At 36.0% G+C, this 18794-nt stretch overlaps 2 long non-coding RNA genes across 2 annotated transcripts; both read left to right on the top strand.

The window, feature by feature from the left end:
- Positions 1 to 8830: 8830 nt before the first annotated feature.
- On the top strand, positions 8831 to 10805 carry LOC127118744 (uncharacterized). The gene is made up of 2 exons (XR_007802328.1): positions 8831 to 9566; positions 10475 to 10805. It is a non-coding gene; the product is annotated as an uncharacterized LOC127118744 (long non-coding RNA).
- Positions 10806 to 13234: 2429 nt separating this feature from the next.
- LOC127118743 (uncharacterized) lies at positions 13235 to 15540 on the top strand. The gene is made up of 2 exons (XR_007802327.1): positions 13235 to 13801; positions 15199 to 15540. It is a non-coding gene; the product is annotated as an uncharacterized LOC127118743 (long non-coding RNA).
- The last annotated feature ends 3254 nt before the right edge of the window (positions 15541 to 18794 follow it).

The following is an 18794-nucleotide window of genomic DNA, read 5'->3' as shown; positions in this document are numbered from 1 at the left end:
TTCCGTTCAACCAACACACAAATATACAACCAAAACATGCCATACACCCAACTCCAATACCAAGAGCATACCTCATACCACCACCAACAAATTGACCATCAACCTGAGACTCAACATCGCTTCGCATCCACCCCATCACCCTACCAAAGTCGCCTTAGCTAGAACACCCAACGATCATTCAACACCAACCGCCCCTCCCCCTACCATAGCCAAGAAGCCCAAACCTCACAAAACCAAAACATCCAACAACCCTATCTATACCAAACACCCCAACAACCATTACAACCTTTCCTCGACGCATCATTCACACACATGTCTCCCTTCAACCGTCCCGGTCGCCCATCAATGAGTCAACCACAACTCAACTTCTCTAGCATGGGTCATGAACTCAGCTACGACGGTACACCGTCGATGCATACTGAAGACTATGCCGACTTGTCTGACTACCTCAACAGGCCTTCTCCTGTAGTTGATAGTGGCATTCCTAGCCCCTCAGATGCTCAAACACCGGTACTGAATCATCAACTTGGGTTAGGGCCACGGGTTAGGGTAGCTATAGGATGTGGGATCGGAGGTCGGTTAGGTGATCCCGGTCATCACCATTAGGCTTTTTTGTGTAAACGGAAAATTTTATTAATATCAATTGGTCCTATTTCAAATTTATCTATCAAGTATACCATTTACCAAAAAAAATTGCATTTTACACTGAGGTGTCAATCCAATTGATGCCTCCTATCAACTTATACACATGGGCGCCAATCCAATTGGCTAGGGCAGGTGCCCTAGCCAATCCAATTGGCGCCTCCATTCAAGTATTTAAGAGGAGTCGCCAATTGAATTGGCGCCTCCTTCTAAAAGTGGGATAGTTTAGGAATTTTTTGGAAACCAGGGGTATTTTGGGAATTTCCATGAAAAGTGGGTTATTTTTGTAAAAAATTCACACATCTTATGTAATAGAGTTATTCTTATTTAAAATTTTAGAATTCCAATTATCTACAATAATAAAATAATTGTTTTTTTAAAGGAAGAATTATCCTCCATAATATTAGAGTTTCTAAGAATGATTCTTATTTTAAAAAACTGTATATAAAAAATGAGGTTAAAGGTAGTGTACTGTGAGTGTAAAGAAGTATTACACTGACATCCAATCAAAATATTTTATATTGCCAAATCAAAACAGTATTTTAAAAATAAAAGTGTGATGTGGCAGGATACACAGGTCCCATTTGTTGACGGTGTAAAAATATTTTACACTCTAAGTGCATATTCCTTTTTCTCATAAAAAATAAAACTTAGAGTTTATAAAATGTAAATACAGACTAAAAGTGAATAACTTTTTTTAAAAGCTCGTAACTTTATAAAAATTAATAAATATTTAACTTTAAACTTATAAGATAATACATTCTTACCATCTAAAATAAGAAAATAATTGTTTTTTAAAAAAGAAGAATTGTGCTCTATAATATTAGAGTTTCTAAGAATGATTCTTATTTTAAAAATCTGTATATAAAAAATAGAACTTAGAGTTTATAAAATGTAAATACAGACTAAAAGTGAATTTTTTTTAAAGCTCGTAAATTTATAAAAATTAATAAATATTTAACTTTAAACTTATAAGATAATACAATCTTACTATCTAAAATAAGAAAATAATTGTTTTTTTAAAGAAAGAATTGTCCTCCATAATATTAGAGTTTTTAAGAATGATTCTTATTTTAAAAAATCTTTGATTTAAATGTACTTTTGGTATTTTAGTTTGATGATTTTTAATTTTTAATACTCTCATTTCAAAAATTAATTTTTTGGTCTCTCAGCTTACATCCTTTAAATTTTTGTTGATTCCTTCCAATTTTGTATAGGTGACAATTATAATTAGGACAAAAAACATATTTTTAATGGCGTGACATTAATGATTAGGATACCTTACGGTGAGGCGCATGTGAGGACAAAAAACATTGAGCAATTTTAATGTGAATACTTAATGAGGCGCATGTGATGAAAGATATTATTGTCGATATGTTCCATGGAGTAGCTGTTAATATCACTATTAGCAAGTGCCTAGAGTTCAATAATGCATAATTATCAGTAGAGGGTTCCTCTCATAATAAATCTTTGCATATTTAGGTGAACTGGACAAACACCATCTTATCAAGAGTGCTAGTAGATATTGGGCCTTCTCTGAATGTGATTTCCAAGTCTATACTAAACAAGCTGGTGGTCAAAGACATATAAATGAGAGTAAGTGCTTTAATAGTGAAAGTCTTCAATGGTTCAATGAGAGCATTAATTAGAGAAATCGATCTACCCATCTTAGTAAGTCCTTATCTCTTCAGCATTACCTTTCAGGTTATGGACATCGATCATTTATACAGTTGTCTTCTAGGAAGATCATGGATTCATGTCGTTGGGGCTATTACTTCCACATTACATCAAAAGCTCAAATTTATAGCAGATGACAGACCGGTCATTATTTCTGGAGAATAAGACTTGTTAGTAAGCCACTTTTCATCCTTTTGATACATAGAAATTGAGGAAGGAGCTATGGAAGTCTCATTCCAAGCCCCGGAAGTGGATAGTGTGACCACTATGAGCTTGAAGCCTAATGATGTCCATACACCGGAGTTGTCCATGTCCTCGTGGAAGAGTGCAAAAGAAGCTTTAGAAAGAGGAAGTCCTACAGGTTGGGGATGAATACAGAAATGTAGCAGAAAAGAAGAACCCGTTTGGACTCGGTTATCAACCATCTTTATAAGAATTTGACTGAGATTATCAAAGAAAGTTATGCAGTATCCATGATATCTTCAGCAGTGATGGATTTATATTAGATGACCAAATATCTGCAATCGAAGATGCAAATAAGGGGATGCCCACTTTAGTACGTTGATGCTCACATGGAACTGTACTCAACAATTGGACAACGTCTGTGATCTCTGAAGTCTTTACAATCGCAAAGTAATTCATTATCTTTATAAAAATCCCTTTCCAGGCCCAAGGAAAATGGATAGCTTTGTTGGACCACTCTTTGCTTGATGAGTTTATTTGTCAATTAATAAAATGAATTTTTGTATTCAAAAGGTGTTCATTTCCTTTCATTTATTTTTTATTTTGTTTCTTTCTAAATGACAAAAGATTCATTTTTACAATTTATATTTGCAAGCTTCCATAACATATTTTCTAAACCATAATAATCATGCAGAATAAACGAATCCATTGAACACAGCACGATTATGATCCCTTATGACCTCGAGTTCCCGATTAACCACCCCGAAGAAGACGATGATGAAGATTGTGAACTTCCAGAAGAATTAGCCAGGTTGCTTGATCAAGAAAATAAAGAAATTCATCCTCTTTAAGAGTCGGTCGAAGTCATCAACCTAGGGACAGAGGAAGCCATAAAAGAAGTCAAAATTGTGGCATCTCTAAAAAATAATATGCAGAAAGAACATGTCAACTTATTTCAAGAGCATGTGGATATCTTTGCTTAGTCATACCAGGATATGCCAGGGTTGGACATCAATATTGTTGTGCACAATTGCCACTTAAGCCATAATGCCCGTATCTCAAGCAAAAGCTCAGAGGGACAAGACTTGATGTGGCCCTTAAAATTAAGGAATAAGTCAAAAATAGTTTGATGCAAGCTTCCTAACTATGTCCAACTATCCGCAATAGGTCGCAAACATAATATTAGTCCCTAAGAATGATGGTACAGAGACTTAAACCAAGAAAGCCCAAATGATGACTTCTCTTTGCCTCACATTACCGTGTTGGTTGACAATACCGCACAATTCTATATCTTCTCGTTTATGGATGGTTTCTCTGGATATAATCAAATAAAGATCTCTCCCGAAGACATGGAGAAAACCACTTTCATCACCCCTTTAGGGAACATTTTGTTATAAACTAATGGCTTTTGGTCTAAAGAATGCAGGGGAAACATATCAAAGAGCCATGGTGACTCTCTTTCATGACATGATTCATAAAGAGATCAAAGTCTACATGGACAATATGATTGTTAAATCCCATACCGAAGACGAGCACCTTACTCACTTAAGAAAGTTGTTTGCAAAACTGAGGAAGTATAAACTACGACTGAACCCGACAAAGTGTACCTTTAGGGTCAGATCTAGTAAGTTACTTGGATTCACCGTCAGCCAATAGGGAATTGAGGTTGACCTCGATAAAGTTAGAGTTATTCAAAACATGCCATCTCCTAGAACAAAAAAAAGTTTGTGGCTTTCTGGGTAGACAGAACTACATCTCCAGATTCATCTCACATCTAATGGCAACCTGTGAACTGATATTCAGGTTGTCAAGAAAACACCAAGTAATCAAGTGGAACGATGGTTGCCAAAGGAAATTTAATAAAATCAAATGATACTTGTAAGATCCACTAATTCTTATACCACCAATTCCATGAAGGCCACTCATAATGTACCTAATAGTGCTCGATGAATCTACAGGATGCATGTTGGGCCAACACGATGAAAGGGGCAGAAAAGAGCATGACATCTATTACCTAAGAAAAAAGTTTACTAATTATGAGGTCATATAATCTCTATTGGAAAAAAATTGTTATGCTTTAGCATATGTCACTCGACGTATGAGACAGTATATGATGTGTCATACCACCCTGTTGATATCCAAAATGGATCCAATAAAATATATCTTCGAAAAGTCTGTTGTGACTGGAAAAATAGCCCGTTGGAAAATGTTACTATCTGAGTATGACATCCAATATGTCACTCAAAAATCTATCAAAGGAAGTGTGCTAGCAGACCATCTCGCTCGTCAGCCAGTGGAAGATTATCAACCTATGCGGTTTGACTTTCCTGATGAAGACATTATGGCTCTAGCAGATGACGATGAATGGCCAGAACTAGGATTGTGATTAACGATCGTGTTCGATGGTACCTCAAATTCACTAGGTCATGGAATTGGAGATTTCATAACTTCTCCAACAGATTTTCATATTCCCTTCACAATAAGGTTATGTTTTGACTTCACTAACAACATGACAGATAACGAAGCATGTCTCCTAGGAATTGAAGCAACCATTGATATAAGAATCAAGATTTTTGAAGTGTATGGAGAGTCTTCTCTCTTTATTAATCAAGTTAAAGGAGAATGGGGGACCCTTCATCCTAAATTGATTCCATGCCGAGACCATGTCTTGAAGTTGATCCACCATATTCCTAGGGAGAAGAATCGGCTAGTCGATACCTTGGCTACTTTTTTGTCTATGTTCAAATTCAAGTGGGCTAACGAAGTGTATGAGATAACAATTCAACATTTGGATAAGCCAACATGTTGCATAGTAGTCAAAGCAATAACCGATGGTAAACCCTGGTTCCATACACGAAAAATACCTAAGCGCATCGCATGCTCGAAGATACAACAAAATCGCCATCAAGATTTATTTATATTCGAAGGAAAAAGAAAACATTGATAAAACCCATGGGAAGAGAAATGGGTAAGGAAGTCGATTATGCAAGGGGAAGGTATTAGCACCCCTCAAATCTATTATACTCAACGGGAACCGTTTTAATGGTTCTTTGCTTGAATGGGTGTTACTATCTAAAAGGTACTTGCAAGTGATCTGAATAAAAGTAGAAAAAAATAATTTAATAATTAATGTGCTCACGGAGGATTGAGGCCCTCGTGCCTACGTATCCTTATAGTACAATGAGGAAATCAGAGCTCCGTAGTACGTGGAACTAATGGTGGGAGATGAAAGAAGTTGCTATTGAGGTATGGTTTAAACCAAAGAATAATGTTGTTTGAATCCATAGGGTAGGTATATCTGAACCAATGGGAAAAGTTGGCATATGGCCAAAAATAAAGGTTTTTTTTGCCTATATAAGGACTTTCATGGTAAGTAAAACAAAAAGAAGGTCCGTCTATACAAGACAAATAAAAAGATTCTTGGTTTAGAGGTAGGAATTGGTTATTGGCCCAAAGGCATGTATGTGAAGCTAGCGGAAATATACCTGAACGCATCGCACACTCGAACATAAAACATAGTCGCCATCTAACTTTATTTATTCCCGAAGGAAATGGGAAACATCGATAAAACCCGGGGAAAAGAGATATTCTAGGTAAGGAAGTCGGTTATGCAAGGGAAATGTATTAGCACCTCTTACATCCATGGTACTCCATGGGAGCCATTTTGATTGTTCTCGTTCGAATGGGTGTTATATCTAAAGCTACTCGCGAAAGAATAAGGGAAAAAGAAGAAAATAGATAAAGTGCTCGATGAGGATTGGGACCCTCATGCCTATGTATCCTTATAGTGCAATAAGGAATTCAAAACTCCATAGTTCATAAAACTAATGGTGGGAGATGAAAAGAGTTAAAGGTATGGTCTGGACCAAAGGATAATATCGTTTGAACTCCAAAAAGGGGGTGAAATATGAACCCAAGAGTAAAACTGGTATGAACCAACAAGTGAGGGGCCTACGACATGGTATCACTATATTGGAATAACCGAAAACAAAGGAATTAAATGTTTGGTTTCATAGCACATACGTCTCTTGGTTCACAAGGAGATAAAAGATGACGCTCAAAGATATAGTATATTTGGATCAAAGATATATTATATCACATGAAGTGAATGAAGGTAGAATATGAATGTATTATGGAGATGAATGGAGGGGAAATAAATAAGTATGCTCGCGGAGGATTCAAACCCCCGTGCCTACGTATTCTCATTGTGCAATGAGAAACTCAGAGCAATCGTAGTTTGTGGAACCACGAAAACAAAGGAATGAAACAAAGAAGTGTTTGTCTAAGCAACAAGGACTGACAAGACAAACACAACTAAAAAGGTATGATTGAAGTGATGAATAATGTAACTTGTACCAAAATACAATGATTGGACTGACAAGACAAAGACAAATTGGCTTTGAACCAAAGAGTAAACAAACCAACCAACAAGTGAGGGGCCTAAGGCATGGTATCACTGCATTGGAATGATCGGAAACAAAGGGAATTAAATGTTAGCAATAAGCCAAACAATTCTTGATACAAAGGTGGACAATCATCCTAAAAGGGTGAATGTGGAGCCCAAAGGAAAGTATTGATTGGCATAAGGAACAATATATCACTATAGAAGAACAATCAATTTAAAATTAAAGGAGAACAATATCTTGGATCCATGAAGGAATAAACTCTGAACCGAAGAGTAAAGGTAAACCAATAAGTGAGGGGCCTAAGGCATGGTATCATTGTATTGGAGTAACCAAAAACAAAGGAGTTAAGTGTTTGGCAATAAGCCAAACAACTATTGGTTCACAAGGTGGACTTTGATTAGGTCGTCCTAAAATGATATGAATGGAATCCAAGGAAAAAATATATTTGATCTCAAAAGATGGTATTTATTGATGAAAAAATGAATAGGATATGATAAATGAATATGGTAGAAATAAATAAGGTAGCTCACGGAGAATCTGAATTCTCCTGCCTACGTATTCTCATTGTGCAATGAGAAAATCAGAGCTTTCGTAGTTCATCCCACTAAGACTGACATCAAGATGATTGAGGCAAAAGAAATGATTAATTGATAATGGAATATGAAGATTGTTTGACAGTTGTTTGATAAGAACCACACTAAAGTCTATGAGTAAAGATGAATACGATGAGCAACTAGGTCATTCGTCCCGTACCCAAAGATATTCAGAATGAGGATATGAATTCTTCACTCTCATTCCTTCTTTACTACTTAAGGCTTTTGGGATATGATTCTCATCATAACTTTCAAGTTGTTGGAGGAGGAACCTTTGTTGCTTCTTGTGTTGATGTTGCTTGCTAGGAGAGAGAGAGAGAGAGAGAGAGAGAGAGAGAGAGAGAGAGAGAGAGACTTGACAATCATATGATTTGAATTGTGCTAAAGCCTATGGATATAGGTGAATACAATGAGAAACTGGGTCATTCGTCCCGTACCCAAAGATATTTAGAATGAGGATAGGAATTCTCCACTCTCATTCATTCTCTATTGCTTAAGGCTCATGCCACACAATTTCAACCTTGATTAACAATCTCTTGAAGAATCACCTTTGATGTGCCTTGTATGATCCACAGTTTGATATGATTAGGATGCCTTGATTGAGAGTCTGACTTGAGGCCTTGAGATCCATAGTTTACAGAAGGAGTCTTATCAAGTGATCAAGGGGATTTTGATCACTTGAATAGACTATGAGATTATACAAGATCAAATGATTTAATTGATCAAAATTGCTTTTGATCAACTTGAATCGAGGGTTAGAATTAGCTTGAAAAGTATTTGTGATCAACCTAATCTAAGGGTTAGAATTATATTCACAGGCTATCCCTAAGGGAGCATGCATTTGTTATTTAAAACTTGATCAAAAATATTTAATTCTAAGTCAAGATCTAGTTCTAAAGGAACATGCATTTTTATCGAAAAAAATGGTAAAATAAGCCCTAAATGGGCAAAATGGTCAATGCCCATTAATATCCAATTACAAGCACAAATTAAATTCTAATTAAAATCTAACTATAACTTAAAATTTAATCAAACTCCAAAACTATTTTACCCTAATGTTGAAAATTAACCTAAATTCTAAAATCAAGTAATTTCTAACTATACCTAATTAATTTCCAATTAAAACTAAATTTAAGTTCTAATTACAATCCAAAAGTCTAATGAAGAAACTAAGCTAAAACCTAAAAATCCTAATTAACCCTAAAATCTAATTAACCTAATCATGTTAATTAATATGGATTAACCCTAATTCTAAACCCAATTAGACTAATTAAGTGGATTAAACCTAAATCAAGCTGAACCTGGCCATGGTGGGGGTGCCCAGTAGCAAAGGGCGCAGGCCCACACTCATCAGGACCCAACTCCTGCTAACAGAATCCAAGATCCAATGGAAAAAATGGAGGTGCCAAGAGATAAATGCTTAGGGCTTATGCCCACACGGCCAAAGCATCACCCTATGGTACTCGAATCCAACGCTTCTTTCAGCAATATCCAAGCCTTGCCACATTTGACTCTTAGTCGCGATGCAGAGCTTCAGGCTTCAAAAAGAATTCCACAACTTCGCAACATCGGAGATGAACCACGCGGTAAATAAAACGACGGACGTGACGAATTTGGCTTCCCATCATCAACCTTCGTGAATCGCTCCCACCTCCTCTTCTTGCTCTGTATTATTATTCCGTTTTCTGTGTATTGTTGTTTGTTGATGATAATCGCAATGTAGAGTGATTCTGTGAGGTTTGAAGAGCTTGGTTCGTGGAAATTCGAATGGAGCGGATGGTGGTGAAACGCGAGAATCTCGGAAATGTGTGGAGGATGAATATTTGCAAAAGGTGAAGAAGAAGTGATGCAGGCTGAAAATCTCTGTTGCAGAGGATTGAAGCTTTGCAGAATGGAGGATGAGTACGGGATGAAAGAGATGGATCGTGCCAAGGATCGAAAGTAAGTCTGTTGTGAAGAGAAGTTCAGAATGAAAAATCGATCCCCAGAATGAAAGGTGAAGCATCAATTTCTAGAGGGAGAAATTTTGTTTTGAAATTCACCCCAAATCCACATGAAATTCAAGGTTAGTTGGAGATGAAAAATCTGTTTTGAAATGTCACTCAAATTCTTCTGAAATTCATTTCAAAATGCAGAAATTAGTTAGTTGTGAAATGGTTTATTTTGAGTTAGTTATGTTTAATCAGTATGTGGAACTATTATGGATTGAAGTTGGTTTTCCTGTGAGTTGGAAATGTTATGCAGTTAAGAGTTAGTTTAATATTATGTTAGTCTGTTATGAACTTGAAAACTTGGTTTCTATTAAATTCCGCAGGTCACCTGTTATTGCATTTATGTTGGTAGCAGTTAGTAGGAATTAGATTAGCTAAGGTTTTTAATTCAAATTTCAGTAAGTATTGTTAGAAATATCATGAAGTATGTGTTATAGTTAATTAATAGAGAGAAGTTGGTATGTTAATGAAATTTCTATCTGAACAAATAAATTAGTTTTATGATAGATTACCACTGACCCTGTTAAAAACTTTCTGAAACTTCATTTAAGGCCATCCATGCCACTTGAAGACTTGGTTGGTTAGTGATTTTACAATTGAATGCTTGAATTGAAATCGGTTAGCAATGTACTGTTAACATTAAGTTTGTGTTTGAATTAGTCACTGCTAAATGGAAATGAATTGATGCTACCTTGTCGAGTTCATATGCCTACTTGGAAATGTTGATTATTTGGTGTTTTGTTAGTTTATGCTATATTAACATGTGATGAATGGGATGCTGATATGAATTGGTGGATGCAATGCCTTGGATTATTTTGCATGATCATGCTATGTGTGTGGATTGTAAATGTGGCTGCTAGTTGTTTTGGTCTTGTTACTGATTTTATTGCAATTCCGCATGTTGATGTTGTTTGGGATTATTTGGTGCATTGTAAGCTTTAAAGAGCATTGCCATTGATGTAGTTGTTGTGTGATGTCCTAGCTGACTCAGGTTGATGCAGGCTGAAGTTGTTATGGCTGCAAGTTGATGTTTGATTTGGTTGGGATCTTGGAGTCTGCTATGAGCAATGGTTCACATGATGACCAACATGATTGTTAGTAATTGATGTTTGTGTGTGGACTTGGAAAGTCGTGAAGAAACAAGAATATAGCATGTAATATGATGTATGGAACCTTGACACTTTGTATGCCACATGTAATGAATTATATGAACATGTACACATGTAATGCCATATTTTCTTAATGCAAAACTTCATGGATGAATGCTTGTATGGTTGCTTGTAGTATGACGAATGAAAATGAAGTTTAGGACCTTTAGAATCTTGAGAAAAAGTGTGTTGACTTTAGTCAAAGTTGACAAAAAAGTCAATTGTTGATCAAAGTCAACTTTGCTCAAAAGTTTTATTTTTTCTCTTTCTTTTGTAAAATGATATAATGGATATTTGTATGTATAAATCTTCTTGTAACATGTTTTTGAATGTAATGATCAATGCTTTAGTTTGCTAACTAAAATCATGTTTGAATGAAATATGAACCATGAGCCATGAGTTTGAATGAGTGAGTTTAATGTATCAAGTGATCAAGCTATGAACTCATCATGGATTACAAATGCCACTAACCATCAATGATATTCCAATGAACAATGAAATGGGGCCTTCGAGCATCTGAAGTTAGGGTTTCAAGAACATACCTTTCAATCAAAGACCTTGGGTGAAGTGGGATGCTTCTCAGCCAAGTCTTCAACATATAGACCCCCCCACTAGGGTTTAAAGGTCAATATAAGACCCACAGAACAAACATGGAGTCTTTCAACCTAATCACTAACAATTAGGGTTTAAACCCCTCTGAAGAGCATCATGATAGAACTTTGTTGAATTCAAGCTTCAAAGATTAAAACATTAGGGTTTTGCATCCCCTACGACCAAATGAACATCCAAGTTGAGCCTTTAGGGTCTCATCCACTCCAAAACCCTAGCTTTATCAACCAAGAACTTTGGAACCACAATGATCAACCAATGAATATGAATGGATGATTGATGAATATGTATGAAACATGAAGGTATATAAATGATTCTCTCGTCAAGGTTTGAATGAAAAGATGAAAAGGGGATGGCAAATTTTGGGGTATGAGAGTATGGAATCCAAAGAAAGATTGTATTTGGTTCAAAGAGAAAGTATATCATTGATGAATGATTTGATGGTGTTGAATGATGTAGAAAATATTGAATGGGGAATGATGAAAGGTGAATGAAAGGAATAACAGAGAATGAATAAATAAATATGAATGAAAGGGGAATTAATAATTAATATGCTCGCTGAGGATTTTGATCCCAGTGCCTATGCATCCTCATTGTGCAATGAGGAATTCAGAGCTTCGTAGTTCGGGAACTAATACGGAAAATGAAATGAGTGTTTGCCTACGCAACTGGGACTAACAAGGCAAACAAGAATGAAAGAGTATGATCGAAGCGATTAAAGGTATAACTTGTATCAAAAGATAATGGTGTTGTTGGAACCCTTAGGGTAATGATATTTGAACCAAAGAGTAAAGCTGACATAAACCGATATATGGTGTGGCAAAAAATAAAGGGGTTTTGCCTAACATTAGGACTTTCAAGAAAACAAAAGGAAATATTTGTCTAAATAACTAGGATTAACAAGAGAAACAAAAATCTTTTGGTTCAAAAGTGGGTATTGGTTATTGACCCAAAGGTATCTATGGAATCCAGAGAAAAATAGTATTTGGTCCAAAGAACAATATATCACCAGTGAGAAATGATTGTTGAAGCAAACATGTCAATTGTTTGATTCGAATTGCACTAAAGTCTATGAACGAAGGCGAATACTTTGAGTAGCTAGGTCCTACGCCCCATACTCAAAGGTACTCTAGACAAGGATAAGAATAATCCCTTTCACCATTCTTCGTTGCTTAAGGCTCATGGCGTGCACTTCTGATCATGATTGGAAAGTGTTAATACAGATTTTGCTCGTTGATCCTGATGATGCAATGTTGCTTGCGAAGAAGGAGACTCGATAATTATTTGATTTGACTTGAACTAAAGTCTACGAACAAAGGCGAATACTTTGAGTAGATGCGACCTATGCCCCGTGCTCAAAGATACTCTAGACAAGGGTAGGAATAATCCCTCTCATCATTCTTCGCTGCTTAAGGATCGTGACGCACAACTCAAATCATGATTGACAAGTGTTGATATTAGACCTTTGTTGTGCCTTGAACAATGTTTCAGTCTTCAAAGTCTGGATGTGCCTTGTACTGGAAATAGATTTGAATGATAATTAGAGATGGAATCCTATCAAGTGACTAAGATCACTTGACTGGGTGAGGATTCTAGTAAAAGTGAAATGATAGACTGGCCAAAAGGTTGAATTTGGTCGATTCATCAAGGCATGTATCAGGATGTGAGCATGTGAATTTGTGGAGTTATAAAACCTAATGGAAAAGTAACATCATGCATAGGTTTTGCAATCAATGTTTGGATCAATTTCTAAGGATCAAACCCTAATTAATTTCTAATTCAAGGTTCACCTATTATGTACAAAAGTAAGCTAAAACATATTAAAATCTAAATGTTAATTTCCTAAAAAAATAATTGCATGCAAATTGTACTAAAAATATTGAATCAAATCAAGAAAAACAAGTAAAAATAATTAAAATGAATAGAAAGAAAATAAGATAAAAAAACAATAGGCAGAGTGTGCTAAATAGACCAGAGGTCTACCAAGCAATCAAAGGCACATGCCCAAAGCAAGGCCCAACATGTTCATACCTCGCTCAGGGAGGAGATGCAATTCTAATTCAAAGGTACATGCAGTGAGAGGAATGAGCCTGATGCCCTATGTGAATCACATGAAGCAATGGAAGGATTCTGACTGAAGTTCAAACAAACCACGAGCCAAAAGATTCAAACAAACCTCCTCAGTCTCCGCCGTGCCAGAAATCGCCTCTGGCGGCGGTGGAGGTCACATCACTTCTAAAATCACATCACTGGAACCATAATGTCATCCTCAACCTCGATATCAACCTGCTTTCTTCCAATTTCTAGTAATCGTTTCAGAATTCAAAATCAGAGCCAAGAACCTTAAAACTTTCAATTCAAATTAAATGACGATGGTACATGGATTCAAGTTCTAAGCTTAGGGCAAACGTTCCTGAAGGAGAATGTTATGTTATGGTAATAGAACTAAAATGAAAGGAGAAGGAATAGAATACCTCTGAAACAAAGGTTTGCTCTAAGGAGTTGTTGAAACAGAGAAGAAGGTTGCAGCGCGAGGAAATCACTTGAATCAGGTACGTACTTTATTCATATTATCTTCTTCTTCTTCATTTCTCTTTTCTTTATCCACTTTCAGATCTTGCGTGAATGATTTCAAAGATATTGTAGAGAGTGCAAGTTTGAGAGTGATTTGTGAGTGATGAAATTGTAAGATTATGATTCGTTATAGCAGAGAGTTATGAGAGATGCTAAGAGTAATGAGGTTAGGCTCTACTCTTCAATGTGGAGCTTTAATGGAGTATTTTGAAGGAGCTTTTTGTAAGGGTGAGGATAAAGGTTCCGAGATTGTGTGAATCAATGAGATATTAAAGAGTGAAAGGTGAATTTATGAAAAAATGAATGTCTCCCTCCGATGAAATGGTGAATGGATGATTTATAGAGGTGAGGGAGTTAACATAGTTAACTTTATTAACTTGAATCAAAGGGAAATAAGTTAGGAGTGACTTACACTGTTAGTCCTAAGGAAGTGCAATTTTCAGTTAGAAGTGAAATCAGTTAGAAGTTTGAAGTTGTTAGAACCGTTTTATGTTAGTTAGGTTATAGCCGTTAATGAGTAATGAGTTAGTTAATCAATTGTTATGACTGGAAAATGAAGGTAGCATGTTTAACTGAAGTTATGTGGAGCAGCTGTTATGGATTACAAATGACATGCCATGGTAGGTTTTACTCTCCATACTGCAGGTTTATTAGTTTTGTTAGGATTCGACGATGAAGTGTTTTAGGGTTAACTTAGCTGCAAATCAATTACAATGTGAAACCTGTTGAACTGGTTAGACTGGTTAGGTTTAGGTTCCTTATTTTTTTTGCATAAGAATCTGTCATGGCATGGATGTTAATTAGGAACAGTAGCAGTTAGAAAAACAACACAAATCTGTTAGTTTTGAATCCTGTTGCATGCCTGAATTGATTAGAACTTGCTGATGATGAATGTCCTTTCAATGCAATTTCTGTTGAACTAATAACTGTAACTTATTGGAATGCTACGGCTACCATGAAATGGCTTGTGGTGTTAATTTAGTAAACTAGGTTAGCTTGTCACTTGGCTTGTAAATTGGCTGCAAAATGGTTTTGTATGCAAATGATTTCTTGTTACCATTGTTGGTATAATTCAGTTAAGTGAATTCAATAGAACTTGCATTGTTAGGTTAACATGGCAGCTGCTATAGGAATGGTTGGATGAGGACCTAGCAAACCAATTTGCAGCATGGCAAGTAACAAGTTTGGATGTATGTTTGGTCATTGAATTGCAATGTCACATGATGTGTGCTTGTTAACAAATGTTGAATGATGTATGTTTGTTAACAAATGTTAAATGATGTGTGTTTGCAAATGCCTTGAATTATGAATGTGTATGTATGTTTGATTGTTTTGGCATGCTAAATGATGTGTTGTGAATGCATGGCTGATGTAGGACTTGGCATGTCATGGCAAGAAAGGTATTGAAATTTGGATGACAAACATGGCTTGGAGCAAAATGAAGGTTTACTTGTGAATGAAGAGACTTGGTCATGAAATCAAATGTAAGGAATGTAAGAGAATGAAGAAAACAAAATGCATTAGGACTAGGAATATGGAAGTTAGGTCAGTCGACTTTGGTCAACTGATTGACCAAAAAGTCAACTTTAGGTCAAACTTTGATTTTTTTTGTAATTTTGTATGGATCTTTGTAAATTGATACTTGTATGGTTAAATGAACAAATTTGTATGGAAATGCCCCTTAGATTCAATGTGACATGCTTTGGATTTCAAGTTATGACTTTCCCCCCAAAATCCATGTTTAGATCACAACCTTGAAATAAATCATGATCACTTGAACAAATGGCTATGAATGCATGATAACATATGAAATAATGGACTATGAATAAATACTATGAATCAAGAACAAGGGGACTATGCGTGCACCATGAATCAAATGCCAATACACTAGGGATGCATAATGAATTATGAAATAAATACACTAGGAGTGTATGATAGTTCATGAGCCAATGAACTATGAAGCATGGATCAATGGACTTTGAATGCACCATAGACCTAGAATGAATGGACTTGAATGACAAATAGAATGCAACATGAATTGAATGAAAGCTTGAACAAGGCCTTGAATCAGATGAATCCTCAAGCATGTAGGCATGTAAATTTAATGGTCAACTTGTTGAATAATTCCCAAGAATAATAGCAAACTTGATGATTGGTGATGCATACCATAATGATCAAGAACCACCCTCCAATGAACTAGAGTTTCACAGTCAATCACAAGATCAAAAAACGAACAAAATTGTCCATAAATGCCAAGCATCCATGATTAGGGTTCCTAGATGCAAACAACCCAATCAAAGACCTCAAACCAAGCACAATGCTCCATAATCAACTCCCAATCATATAGTGCCCAAGATTAGGATTTCAAGATCAATCCCAAGCACATAAGGCAAACCATATGGTCTATGAGTACCAAAGACCGATGATTTTGTACCTTGATTTCAAATTGACTGCACCATCATCTCTAGGAATAAAGCTTGTGCAAACCTAGCCTTTGTTAGATATAAATACCACAAACCTTGAATCTATGATGTATGTTTGAAGGTGTTAATATGAATGAATGATGCACATGTATGTGGGCAGATGAATCTCAAACCAAAAGTTAGATGAAAAATGAAAAAGGGCGGGCAAATTTTAGGGTATGACATCATTAAACACTTCCTCCAAAAACAATAGTATCTAGTAGAGGCATCCAACGGGGACCAAATAACTTTGTGAAGACTGGCTTCCAAGTTTTTCCTCAACGGTGATGTACTTTATAAAAGAAAATATGACATGTTTTTGCTCAGATGTGTGGATAGACACGAAGCATACCTAATCATCAGTGAAATTCATGAAGGTTCTTTCGACATTCATGCAAACAGACATGCAATGATAAAGAAGATCCTCAGAGGCGGTTACTATTTGTTGACGATCAAAATTGACTGCTTCCATTATGCCAAGAAATGCCAAATTTATGCTGAGAAGATACATGTGCCACCAACCCCTTTGAACATTCTAACATCACCATGGAATTTCTCCATGTGGGGAATAGACATGATAGGACTCAATGAGCCACAAGCTTCCAACAGTCATCGTTTCATCCTGGTTGAAATTGATTACTTTACCAAATGGGTGGAAGCAACCTTATATGCTAATGTCACCCGACAAGTGGTTGCTAGGTTTACAAAGAATGAAATAATTTGTAGCTATGGGGTTCCCGATAACATCGTTACAGATAACACCAACAACTTAAATAATAAAATGATGAAGGAGCTGTGTAAAGACTTCAAAATCAAACATCATAATTCTTCATCTTACCAGCCCAAGATGAACGGTCTTGTAGAAACGACTAACAAGAACATCAAAAAGATCATTCAGAAAATGGTGAAAACATACAAAGATTGGCATGAAATGCTCCCTTTTGCATTACACAGCTACAAAACTTCGATGCACACCTCTACCGGGGCAACTCCGTTCTCATTAGTCTATAGCATGGAAGTTGTACTCCTAGCCAAAGTTGAAATCCATTCATTGAGAGTTATTATGGAAGCTAAGCTTGATGAGACAAAATGGGTCCAGACCAGGTTTGACCAGTTGAATCTCATAGAAGAAGAGCGTCTGGCAACCCTTTGCCACGGTCAACTGTACTAGAAGCGGCTCAAGAAAGCGTTCGATGAGAAGGTTTGTCATTGTGAGTTCCAATAAGGAGACCTAGTGCTAAAGAAGATCTTGTCGATACATACATATTCACGAGGCAAGTGGACTCCAAATTACGATGGACTATTTGTCATGAAGAAGGAATTATCCGGCGGAGCCTTGATCCTCACCACTATGGATGGGGAGGAGTTTCCACTTCCCGTGAACTCCAACACAATCAAAAATATTATGCCTAAATATATATATATATATATATATATATATATATATATAATATATATATATATATATATATATAATATATATATATATATATATAATATATATATATATATATATATATATATATATATATATATATATATATATATATATATATATATAACCCGTTAGGTCAACCTAGGCAAAAATGGATATCCCGGTGGATAAAAAAAAGAGACGTCTAGGAAAAATTAGGGTTAAACAAAACAAATGAAAAAACCCGCTAAATCGAAAAGCCAAAAGAATGATTTAGGCAAAAATGGGCATTCAGGTGGAAAAAAAAGATAAAAGTCCAGGAAAAAAATTAGGGATTTTCATAAAGGAATTTGACTGCAGCACTCGAGCATGCATCACCATAATTAGATATCAGATGAAAGGAATCAGTTCAATCATCATCTTCTAAAGCAAAGTATTGAGACTCATGGTCACAAGGGAAAGTAGCATGTGTTGTAGTTCAATGGAAACTCGTGTAATTTCCCATTTTCCATTTTACCTTCTTTTTGTTTTTGTAATTTCCTCTTTTAGGATCTTGCATCCAAATGTACTTACATCTTATTGTTTCTTAGCCGACAATCTCTAGCCTTCCTATGAGAGGGTTACTTGCAGGACCGACTACAAAGTCCTGGACTTAGTGTTTGAGTGTATGATGTTTTAGTGGGCAATGTTTTTGAAATGTTCAAAAGGAGTAAATATAACTCTTGGTGAGTTAGAAAGGTAGTAAAAAACAATGACAGACGAAAATATAGTGAAAGTAAAGCAATAAAGTAAAGACAATTTGGTAAGTTTAAATGACTAATGAATATAAATTGAGGCAAAGGTATATTTTTCGTAGGGAGATGACTCTTTTCTCATAAACGCTTTGGTACTTCAAGTGTACTCCTACTGGAAATGCTAAAAATGCCACCTCTACTAATGATACCTAACACTTGCTTAAATACTAATAAAAAGTAACCGTCGGGGGGTTACGAACCTATCTTGAGATGACACATGTCAACCCACTTCTCCCATGTACGTAGATAATTGCCCACGTTTTTGGCCGCCCAAGATCACCCTCACCATGGAGATACCCTT

Source organism: Lathyrus oleraceus, chromosome 2 (assembly GCF_024323335.1).
Source record: "Lathyrus oleraceus cultivar Zhongwan6 chromosome 2, CAAS_Psat_ZW6_1.0, whole genome shotgun sequence".
NCBI lineage: Eukaryota > Viridiplantae > Streptophyta > Magnoliopsida > Fabales > Fabaceae > Lathyrus > Lathyrus oleraceus.
This window is presented reverse-complemented; position numbering and strand designations above follow the sequence as displayed.